Source organism: Zea mays, chromosome 8, assembly GCF_902167145.1.
Source record: "Zea mays cultivar B73 chromosome 8, Zm-B73-REFERENCE-NAM-5.0, whole genome shotgun sequence".
NCBI lineage: Eukaryota > Viridiplantae > Streptophyta > Magnoliopsida > Poales > Poaceae > Zea > Zea mays.
The window spans coordinates 153,642,184-153,652,757 of record NC_050103.1 but is presented as its reverse complement, the minus strand read 5'-3'; the positions used below and the strand labels follow the sequence as shown (position 1 = coordinate 153,652,757).

Below are 10,574 nucleotides of genomic sequence, written 5' to 3'. Positions count from 1 at the left end.
AGATCATCAAGTGAGGTCGTTGGCTTGTTACTCTTGGAGGTTGCCGCCTCCTAGACGGTTAGGTGGTGGTTCCCCGTGAGCTCTTCAAAGGAGATTGTGAAGAGGACGTGGTGGTGATTATGAGAGGCGTTGTGCTTGCCTCACCGGAGCGGTGAAAAGCAACTCTAGTGGAATCGAGGTTTGAGGATTCATTGACCAATCCGGCTCAAGAGATCAAGTGGAGACTTGATAGAGGAGCATTTGGGAGCTTTGAATCTACCTCAACGTGGACTAGGGGTGACCGGCAAGTCATCGACACCACGGGAAAAAATCATTTTGTCAAGTGTCATCATCTCCCCGTTGGTTTGCAGCTTTCCTCACTAGCTTGTATTTACTTTTTCATATACTTATGCTAGTGAGTATTTGTTGCTCTTGTATGCTCTTGTATATCTAATCATACCTATTATAAAATAGTTGCTCACTTGTTGTTAGCTTGTGTAGCTAATCTATTTTACTTAGCTTGTGTAGCTAAGTAGTTGTTTCTCTCTAGTAGTGCTTGTGCTTTGTGCTCTCTACTTACTAGTATGTTTAGGAGTTATCGGTATGCTTAGAATTACATTTGTATAATTTGTATGACGTTGCTAACTAGATTTGTATGGGAGAGCTCTTTCACTATTTTGGCACCTTAGTTGCTTCAATTATAATCTTTTGTCAGGTGTTTGTTATAGTTAGAGGAGTGTAGTCTTAGCTAAACCAAAATAGTCTTAATTCCGTATTTATTTGTGTTAGCCATCATAATTAGTTTTAGAAAAGACTATTCACCCCCCCCCCCTCTAGTCCGCCATCTCGACTCTACAGTAGTCTACCAGTATGTTTGATCAGTACGCATCATTTGATTTGACCTTATACTTCAGTTCATCTGTTATGGTAGAGGTGTGTTGCATTTTTATGATTATGCTGTTAGGTAACCTGCTAGTTTACTTGTTGTGGAACAGACACCTAAACTATTTATTGTTGGTCATGATTTATATTCGGAATTTAATCTGGAAAATGTCTAATACTTCAACATTCCTGACGACGCTTTCGGATGAGTCGTCATCTTTTAATGTGGATAGCTAAAGTTGTTAAACAACATGATCACTATTTTGCTCAGAAAAGAAATGCTCTCAGTGCTCTTGGGTTTTCTTGTCTTCAAAAGGTGACCGCAACTTTTAGACATCTTGCTTATGGTGTTCCAGCAGATTACGTTGATGAGTATTTATGGATTGGAGAAAGCACGACCATCGAGAGCCTACGAAAATTTGTCACGATAGCTTGTGAGGTTTTTGGACCAAAGTGTCTAAGACCTCCAAACGAAAGTGATACAGCTAGGTTGTTACTATTGGTGAACAACATGGATTTTCTGGAATGATTGGTAGAGTTGATTGTATATATTGGAAATGGAAAAATTGTCCTACAACTTATCAAGGCATGTATTGCAGTCTTGTGAAAGAACCAACTATTGTACTAGAGGATATGGCATCTACCGATTTATTGATATGGCATGCATTATTTGGTCTACCAGGGTCTTTCAATATTAATGTCTTGCATAGATCCCATCTTTTTTACACACTTGCTCAAGGGGAAGTCACATCAGCTAACTATACAATTAACATAAACAATTATGATAAGAGATACTATTTAGCAGATGGGATCTATCATAATTGGTGAACCTTTGTGAGAACAATTAAGGCACCAGCAAATTTGAAGGACAAAAATTATTCAGCAGCCCAATGCTTGCATAATAATGCACAATATGATAATAGAAGATAAACGATACAAATGTCGTGTTGAGCCACCTTATGACAAGGGTGATGCTGAGACAAGTGGTTGGGTTTCTCATGAAGGGACTTCAAATTTTTCGTCGTTTGTTGGTAAGCATAAAGAAATCTGCACATTCGTAATCAACTACAACAGGACCTAGTGGAACATCTATGGGAGCATCGAAGTCAACGTACTGAGCAACAATAGTTTGGAACCATACATGTTTATCAGTTATCTTGTTTTTCTCTGAATAATTTGTGCTGTAATCTGTGATGTCAAACTATTTTCATTTTAGTTACCTCTTGTTTCTGACTAATCTATGATGTTACACTGTGATGTCAGACTGTTTATCAGAAAGATGTTTTCTCTTTCGAAGTTTTTATCTTCCATCAGCATGTTACACAGATCATGAAACTGAGACTAAAACTTTTATCCACATACATACCAAACAACCGGATTTTAAAGTTTTTTATATAAAAGCTAGAGTTGAACTTCTGGTACTCACACGGCCAGATTCCAAAGGGAGTCCACAATATATTGGTCTCAAATACGGCGACAACGAAGGAGAGAAACTGCTCGGTGAAAATTCCGAGGGAGTATTGAGCCGGTCCACTATGGGTCTCAAATATACTGCTTGTGATATTGGTCCCTAATTTTTTTTATGAATTTTAATTAAAATAGGGTTCCTGTTGAACCTCTCTTTTTAAATTGCTTATGGGTTTAAGATACTATTGGAGTTGCTCTTAAACAGTTATAATATTAAAACGATAGCTACATCGGCAAAGTACCAAAGCTAGATAGTCAATCTAGCCTACATCGCTTGCCCTTTCACGGATAAATGCCACATAGTACCTAGTCACTCGAATTCCCTGGCACTAAGGGAATCTACTACAATCACTCATACGTTGTATGCATGTACGTACGAACGATGGAAACCAATACTGGCATCACGACGCGTCAAACTCAAACGGTAATGCACAACTCGACGAGCTAGACCTCCATGACCACCTCACCTAGACTCTGTTTGGGATAGCTCCAGCTTCGGCTCCAATTATTTTAAAAGAACAACTATTTTGGAGGGGTCAATGTTTTTTACAGATCGTTTGACAAAATTGCTCTTCGTGTATTTTTTGATTTAGTATATGAGGAAGAAAAATATTTTAAAGAGCAATATTTATTATAACAAAAGAATACTTGAAAACCTTTCAATCAACTGCTCGATCCTACCACCTACTGTAGAAATGCCCGAATTTTTTCTTTTTCAGCCCTACTTTTGAAAAATATTTACGTTTGGACCCCCAGAAATTTTATATGCAAGTTTGGACCCGATGCTCGGCGCCATAGGCTATGGCGCCGAGGTAACACATCTCGGCGCCACAGTCTATGGCGCCGAGGTGTGACGTGGCAGCAACGGCTCCCTGCGCCTGGGTTTTTTGCTTTGATTGCATTGAATAATGCTGGTAACTTCTCATAACCCTCCTCCCAATCCCCGTATATCATCTTCCATGCTCGCTGCTTTGCCCTCCATGCTTTCCCATATTTGATCATGTAACCAAACAGCTCCGAAGTCATGGTCATAATTGACTTCACCTTCAAGTTTGGCTGACCCTTCAATATCCCCAATATCCTTTTCGCAATTAGGGTAGATGTCAACTGACGATGCTTAGAGCTCAGCTCTGTCTGGGCACAAGTGTGTGGACCTACAATTTTGGTGATCTTAAACTTTCCGGTTTCCTTCTGCCTTCGCGCACATACCCTCCAATTACATTCCGACACCTCGCACACAACAGTGTAACGACGATGTGCATACGAGTGTCTCACCTTGAACGGCCTCTCTTGCGGTTCACAGAATATTCCTGTAGCCATCGTCTCAGTGTAGGCAGGTCCTTGAAAAGTAAGCCTACCTTAATCTCAATGTTGTCGGTGTTATCCGGAGCCTCTAGCAGTTCATCATCACGTCCTTCAGCATATGCACGGGTGGAATGACTTAGACTGCTAAATTCATGTACTGCAGGGTCACGCTTGGGACACAAACGTCTTATGAGTTCAATTTCTTGCTCGGTCATTTCTTGAATCGGACGGTCATCATCAGAATCTAAGGCCCGTGTAGCCTCATATGGCTTCTCCTCATCCTCAATCTGAACATCAACACTATTGGATGCTCTGCATATGTTGTCCATATTATATGATACAGGTACATCAAGATAAGCACCATTATCGATTTGTGGAGATCCTGCATCGGGTCCAAGCAAGAAATACCACATTAAAAAGTCTAATCAAACGAAATAACGATGGATATGAACAACGTGTCAAAGACACTTACTAGGATGATCCTGAACTGGATCCTGGGTCAATGGGATCCCTTGGGCGGTTACCACCGGATTAGAAGCCCCACAAACGCCAGGAAGAGGACGAGAAATCCCATACTCGTGTGGCCCCGATTGAGCATCGGGCAGAACAACCACATCTTCCGGAAGCTCTACCAAAGGAGCTTCAATACGAGATGCATTTGGCATTTGTGGAGACAACCCGACTTCAGCATCACGATGAGTAACAGATAATGGCCGAACAACCACATCCAAACATGGTGGAAGCATCGTCTTCACAATTCTTACATACCTCACCCAATCATCTTCTGAGGCAATGGAGATCAACCGTCGGACAACTGTTCCATATGTAATATGGGACAACAAACCCTGAATTGATATTCTAGGGTCGTTTATGTTGCAACTAATCTCCTCACAAGCTCGAGAGAAAATCTTGTCAAAAGATGGTCTTTCATCGAATAACATGGTCACGATCTTCATACCATCAAAACTAACATTCCCATAAGCATCTATCCCCACGCTTCCTCCATGGTATAGTGTCACTAGGGTGTCCATCTATTGCAAAAATGGATTACTAACTCAATAATGGCTAGGTACTTAAGCCTAAAAACTTACTAAATAATAAATAAATAATAACTACTTATTAACTAATAACTATATAGTAAATATTAAATGACCACATCAAACGAAATTACATAATCACAATGTATACCTGAGATCGCCTACGAGTCCAGCTAACGGTGGAGAAGGTCAAGTCGGAAAAACACCTATGTGCAAAAAATACTATTGTGAATAAAAAATTTGGCAGCACCTCCCCTGTAAAGTGATGTTTCTAAAACCTTCAAATAAACGACAACACGATGGTTGCCAACACACAAAACTGCACGATATCTACTGGCGCGTGGAGGAAGCTAACTATTTACTAAACACTAACAATAGCTAACTATTTACTAAACACTAACAATTTACTAAACAATATGCTAAACAATTTACTAAACACTAACAATAGCTAACAATATGCTAAACACTAACAATTTACTAAACACTAACAATAGCTAACTATTTACTAAACACTAACAATAACTAACAATATGCTAAACACTAACAATTTACTAACTAAGTAAATATTAGAAACATTGAAAACAATTACCTACTGGCGCGTGGAGCTCCTGGCGGCGGGCGCGCGGCGGCGGGGCGCACGCGGGGGCGGGGGCGGGCGCGCGCGGTGGCGGGCGACGGCGGGGCTGGCGGCGGGGCTGGCGGCGGTGCTGAGGTTTTTTAGAAACGCCAACGAACAGAGAAGAGACGCGAAGAAGAAACGGTCCGCGCGGTTAAGTCCTAGCTCGGCGCCAAGATTTGTGGCGTTGAGCTAGGTGCCAAGGGTCTAAAATTGAAATTAAAATTTTTTAGGTCTAAGCGTGATTTTATTTCTGATAAAGGGCTAAAATGCAAAAAATTCGGTAGAAATACTGTAGTCTATATGTCACAAATATGGTGCAGGGGCCATGTGCTGCGGCGGCCAGGGCCCCGCCGTGCCCTGGGCAGCGCCAGCGCTATGTCCTGGCCCACCGTCCACCTCTGTTTGCTGCACTGTAGAAGAACGGGGCGTCGCCGCGTCGGTCAAAGTGCCCGCGAGACAAACCGGGCACCGCCGCCGTGGGAGAGACGCAGTGTGGACTGGAGTCGTCCCTGCGCCCATACGCCGAGCCGTGGAGAGCCATAAATAAGGGTCTGTTTGTTTACCCCCATGATTATATAATCTGGATTATTTTTAGAGGATTATATAATCTGGATTGTATAATCTGAGTAGTACTGTTTGTTTACCCAGATTATTTGAGTTGTTAATAGGATTCTTTTGTATGAGGAAGACAAGAATACCCTCTATATTTGTACTAGGTTGAAACTCATATATGAAAAAAAAAACAATTGACATTGGCAAATATTGCATTAGTAATATTATCACGGAAGGCATTCATGTCACCTTCTTCATCCCCAAATTGATTAGTACTAGGCGCAAAAACGATTCGGTGGATTATAATGGCAATGGTGGGTAATTTCTAGGAAACTTGAAAGGGTAGTGGGAAAGTGGAAAAAAAATAATCTGAAATAAGCACCTCCTCACTTGCTTATGGATTATCATAATCCAAGGGGTTAGATTATATAATCTGGACAAATAAGCTGGACTGTTTGTTTGCCTCTTAGGATTATTTAATCCAGATTATATAATCTGGGGTAAACAAACAGGCCCTAAATATTGAGTTTCGTCAGGAACAAAGAGTACATCCAAATCAAATGGCTGGCATACTATCATTCGTTTCCTTGCCAGCAAAGCATTATAGAATGCTGCGAATACTCCCCCGTCTAGCCTTCCTGCAGGTTTCTCTACTCTAGAGATGTCTAAACGGGCCGTCCGGCCCGGTCCGGCCCGGGCCCGGTGAAGCCCGACCCGTTTTGGGCCCGGTCCGTCAGACACGATTAAAAAACCGGGTCGGGCCGATTAAGCATGCGGGCTCAATTTCTTGTCCGAGCCCGGCCCGCAACGGGCCTAAACAGGCCGGGCCGGCCCGTTTAGCACGAAAAAAACGGTCCGAAAAGCGGGCTATGCGGGCCGAAAAGCACGTTTTAGTGTAAAAAAAGCGGGCTTAACGGGCTTAAAGCTAAACGGGCCGTGCCGGGCTAGCCCACCGTGCCTAATTTCCTGTCCGAGCCCGGCCCACTTATTTGTGCCGGGCCGGCCCGGGCCCGCCTATAACTGGGCCGTGCCGGGCTCGGACCGGGCCCAAAAAACGGGCTTCGTGCCGGGCTCGCGGGCCTCGTGCTTATTGGACATCTATGCTCTACTCCCCCTTTTGCTGCGCTCGTCAGCGTCGGCGCAGCACACGCTGCGCGCCGGCTCCTCCCTCTCCGTGGAAGACCACGCGCGGCCTTCCTTGTGTCCCCCGACGCCACCTTCTCTTGCGGCTTCCTGGAGGCCGGCAACAACGCCTTCTCCTTCTCCGTCTGGTACAGCGACGCAGCGAACAAGACCGCCGTCTGGACGGCAAACCCCGACGCGCCCGTGAACGGCAGGGGGTCCAGGATCTCGTTCCGTCACGACGGGAGCCTGGCTCTCTCGGGCGCCAACGGGATCGGGACGACGGTGTGGGAGAGCAAAACCAGCGGCGCTGGTCTCTCCGTCTCCCTCCTCGACACCGGAAACCTCGTCATCTCGGATGATCCATCGTCGAGCGGTGGCGGCCGCACCCTGTGGCAAAGCTTCGACTGGCCGGTGGACACGCTGGTCCCGTCGCAGCGGCTTACCAAGGACACCACGCTGGTGTCCAGGTACTTCATCCTCTACTACGACAACGACAACGTGCTGCGGCTCCGCTACGACGGCCCCGACGCATCGAGCATCTACTGGCCGAATACGGACTACGCCGTCTTCCCGAACGGCCGGACATCCTACAACAGCTCGAGGGTCGCCGTCCTCGACGACGCCGGCGTCTTCCTGTCCAGCGACAACCTGCAAGTCGTCGCCTCCGACCTGGGAGTCCCCGGAATCAAGAGACGGCTGACCATCGATCCGGACGGCGACCTGAGGATCTACAGTCTGGAGTCTGGACCCATCGACGGGGGGTTGGACAGTGACGTGGGCGGCTATGGCGCAGGCGTGCTCCACTCACGGGCTGTGCGGCCGGAACGCCATCTGCGTGTACTTGCCGAGCCTCAGGTGCTTGTGCGCGCCGGGGCACCAGATGGTCGACCAGCACGACTGGCGACAAGGCTGCAAGCCCATGTTCAGCGTCACCACCAACTGCAGCCAAGCGGCGCTGCCGGAGCAGAGGTTTAAGTTCGTCGAGGTACCGCACACCGACTTCTACGGCCACGACATGGCGTACAACAACTCGGTTACGTTTGAGTACTGCAAGAAACTGTGCTTGGAGATGTGCTCGTGCGCCGCCTTCTCCTACCGGCCGTTCGAAGGGCATGGCAAATGCTACCGAAAAGGCTCCCTCTTCAGCGGCTACACGTCTCCAGACTTCATAGGCAACATCTACCTCAAAGTGCCAATCGGTTTCGATCCCTCGGCTCGGTCAGTGTCCGCACGTAGCTCCCAAGGCCTTGCTTGCGATCCTGACGGCCCCGAGATCGTCCAAGGAACGCCGGACACGTTCCAATGGTCGTACCTGTTCGCGTTCGCCGGAGTGCTGGGAGTTCTCGATCTTATCTTCATTGCTACAGGCTGGTGGTTTCTCTCCAGCAAGCAGAGCATACCCAGTTCGCTAGAGGAGGCAGGCTACAGGATGGTGAGGGGCCAATTCAGGAGGTTCACGTACCGGGAACTCAAGGACGCGACGGGGAACTTCAAGGAAGAGCTCGGCCGGGGCGGCTCCGGCGTCGTCTACCGCGGCGTGCTCGACAAAGGGAAAGTGGTGGCCGTGAAGAAGCTGACGAACGTGGCGGGGGGCGACGACGAGTTCTGGGCGGAAATGACGTTGATCGGACGGATCAACCATATCAACCTCGTCAGGACCTGGGGGTTCTGCTCCCAGGGCAAGCACAAGCTGCTGGTGTACGAGTACATGGAGAACGAGTCGCTGGACAGGCACCTGTTCGGCACGGCGGACAGGACGCTACCATGGCGCGAGCGGTACAGGATCGCGCTGGGCACGGCCAGGGGCCTAGCCTACCTTCACCACGAGTGCCTCGAGTGGGTCATCCACTGCGACGTGAAGCCGGAGAACATCCTGCTGACGCGGGAGTTCGACGCCAAGATCGCCGACTTCGGGCTGGCCAAGCTCTAGGGACGACGGCGCCGGCGACAGCGACGGCATGCGGCTGTCGCGCATGAGGGACGACGGGGTACATGGCGCCGGAGTGGGCGCTGAATGTCCCCATCAACGCCAAGGTGGACGTGTACAGCTATGGCATTGTGCTGCTGGAGATGGTCGTGGGGTGCAGGGTGTGTGACCAGACCACGGCGGGCGGGGAGCGCCTGGAGATATCGCAGATCGCCCAGGCCTTGAGACAGGTGGTGGCTTCCGGCGACGTCGTTCCATTGGTGGACGGTAGGTTGCAGGGGCAGTTTAATCCCCGACAGGCCCTGCAAATGGTGCGGATTTCCTTATCGTGTATGGAGGACAGGGCCAACCGGCCGACAATGGACGACGTTGCCAAGGATCTCACAGCCTGCGACGACGAGGACGAGCATCCCGCGTACAAGTAGAGCCATATACTGTTAGGATCAGAACTAGTGAGCCGACCGGAGAGGGTGAATAGAAGCCACTAAAAAAATCTCCAACTTGGAAGATTAGCACTTGTGACTTGATTCTTTGTCCCAATCCAATCTTCAGGATAGCAAAAATACTCTGCAAAAGAACAGATCAATCACGGATCGATTGACCTCAAACCAAGTACCTGAGAAGAGAATAAGTTCAACGATATCTAAAAGACTTGGTTTGAACCCAAACTTTCGCAAGAAACTCCAAAAAAGACCCCAAAGGTCCAGTAGAAATTCAAGAAAAACACTGAGCAGCAGTGCCGCGCGTACAAGCGACAGTGCCAGACTGCAAAAATTTTCTGGAATGCTATCAAATTTTGCAAGTAGCAAGATATATGATGGAGAAAAGGTGAATCGTGAAGTTTGAGCAGAAAAGTATGAAAACTCCTAGTCAGGCAGTGGCGCGCAGTCAAAACTTCACATAATCTCCTCAAATTTTGCTGACAGTTTGCGTGGGGTGTAAGAAGTTTTATGGTGAAGTATGAACCCGAACAAACAAGAAATCAAGTCACAGATCATAAATCCCGAGAAGGATGGGGTTTTCTCAAAACAAACTTAAAGAGAAATCTACTCGGATCACGACCAAAAACTACATCGTATAAGCGTACGCAGTGATCCAAAGAGTTTATGTTGTTCAATTTGTTTTTATTGTTGTGAACCAAAAACAAGGCAACATAAATGTTAAACATTAAGGACATTCGTTCTTCGAAGCATTATCTCCTTTCGGGTATAATGATCTTCAGACGAAGGTTATGAAGAACTAGTCTTCATCATTCATAAAAGTAAGAATTTATATACACGAAATGTGATATCCATTCATATATTTATTTCATAACAAATATATAAACATTATCAAAGTTTATATTACATTGATACATTCGGATTGTTTGAAGGTGATGACGCGAGAGCAATTACCATCCATCGTGAACAGTACGGTGGTACTGTTCATCTATTTATAGGCAATCATAAGACTTTGTGCATTATTACATTCATGCCCTCAACAATTACATACAAAGTTTACAAAATGTTACAAGGACATTATCGTCATTTGTATTTACTAAGGTGAACAACACCTTACGACGCCTCCCCGTTTCACCGTGATGAAGCCTGTTAGACGAAGCTTTTCGGGTGACGAAGCTCTTGTAGTATTCAGTAGTATGCTGAAAGCAAATGGTTAGCCGTGTTTTTGAGGACCTTCGGAA

At 46.6% G+C, this 10,574-nt stretch overlaps 1 pseudogene; it reads left to right on the top strand.

The window, feature by feature from the left end:
* Window positions 1-6,928: 6,928 nt before the first annotated feature.
* Window positions 6,929-9,405, top strand: LOC103637399 (putative receptor protein kinase ZmPK1; annotated as a pseudogene).
* Window positions 9,406-10,574: the final 1,169 nt, after the last annotated feature.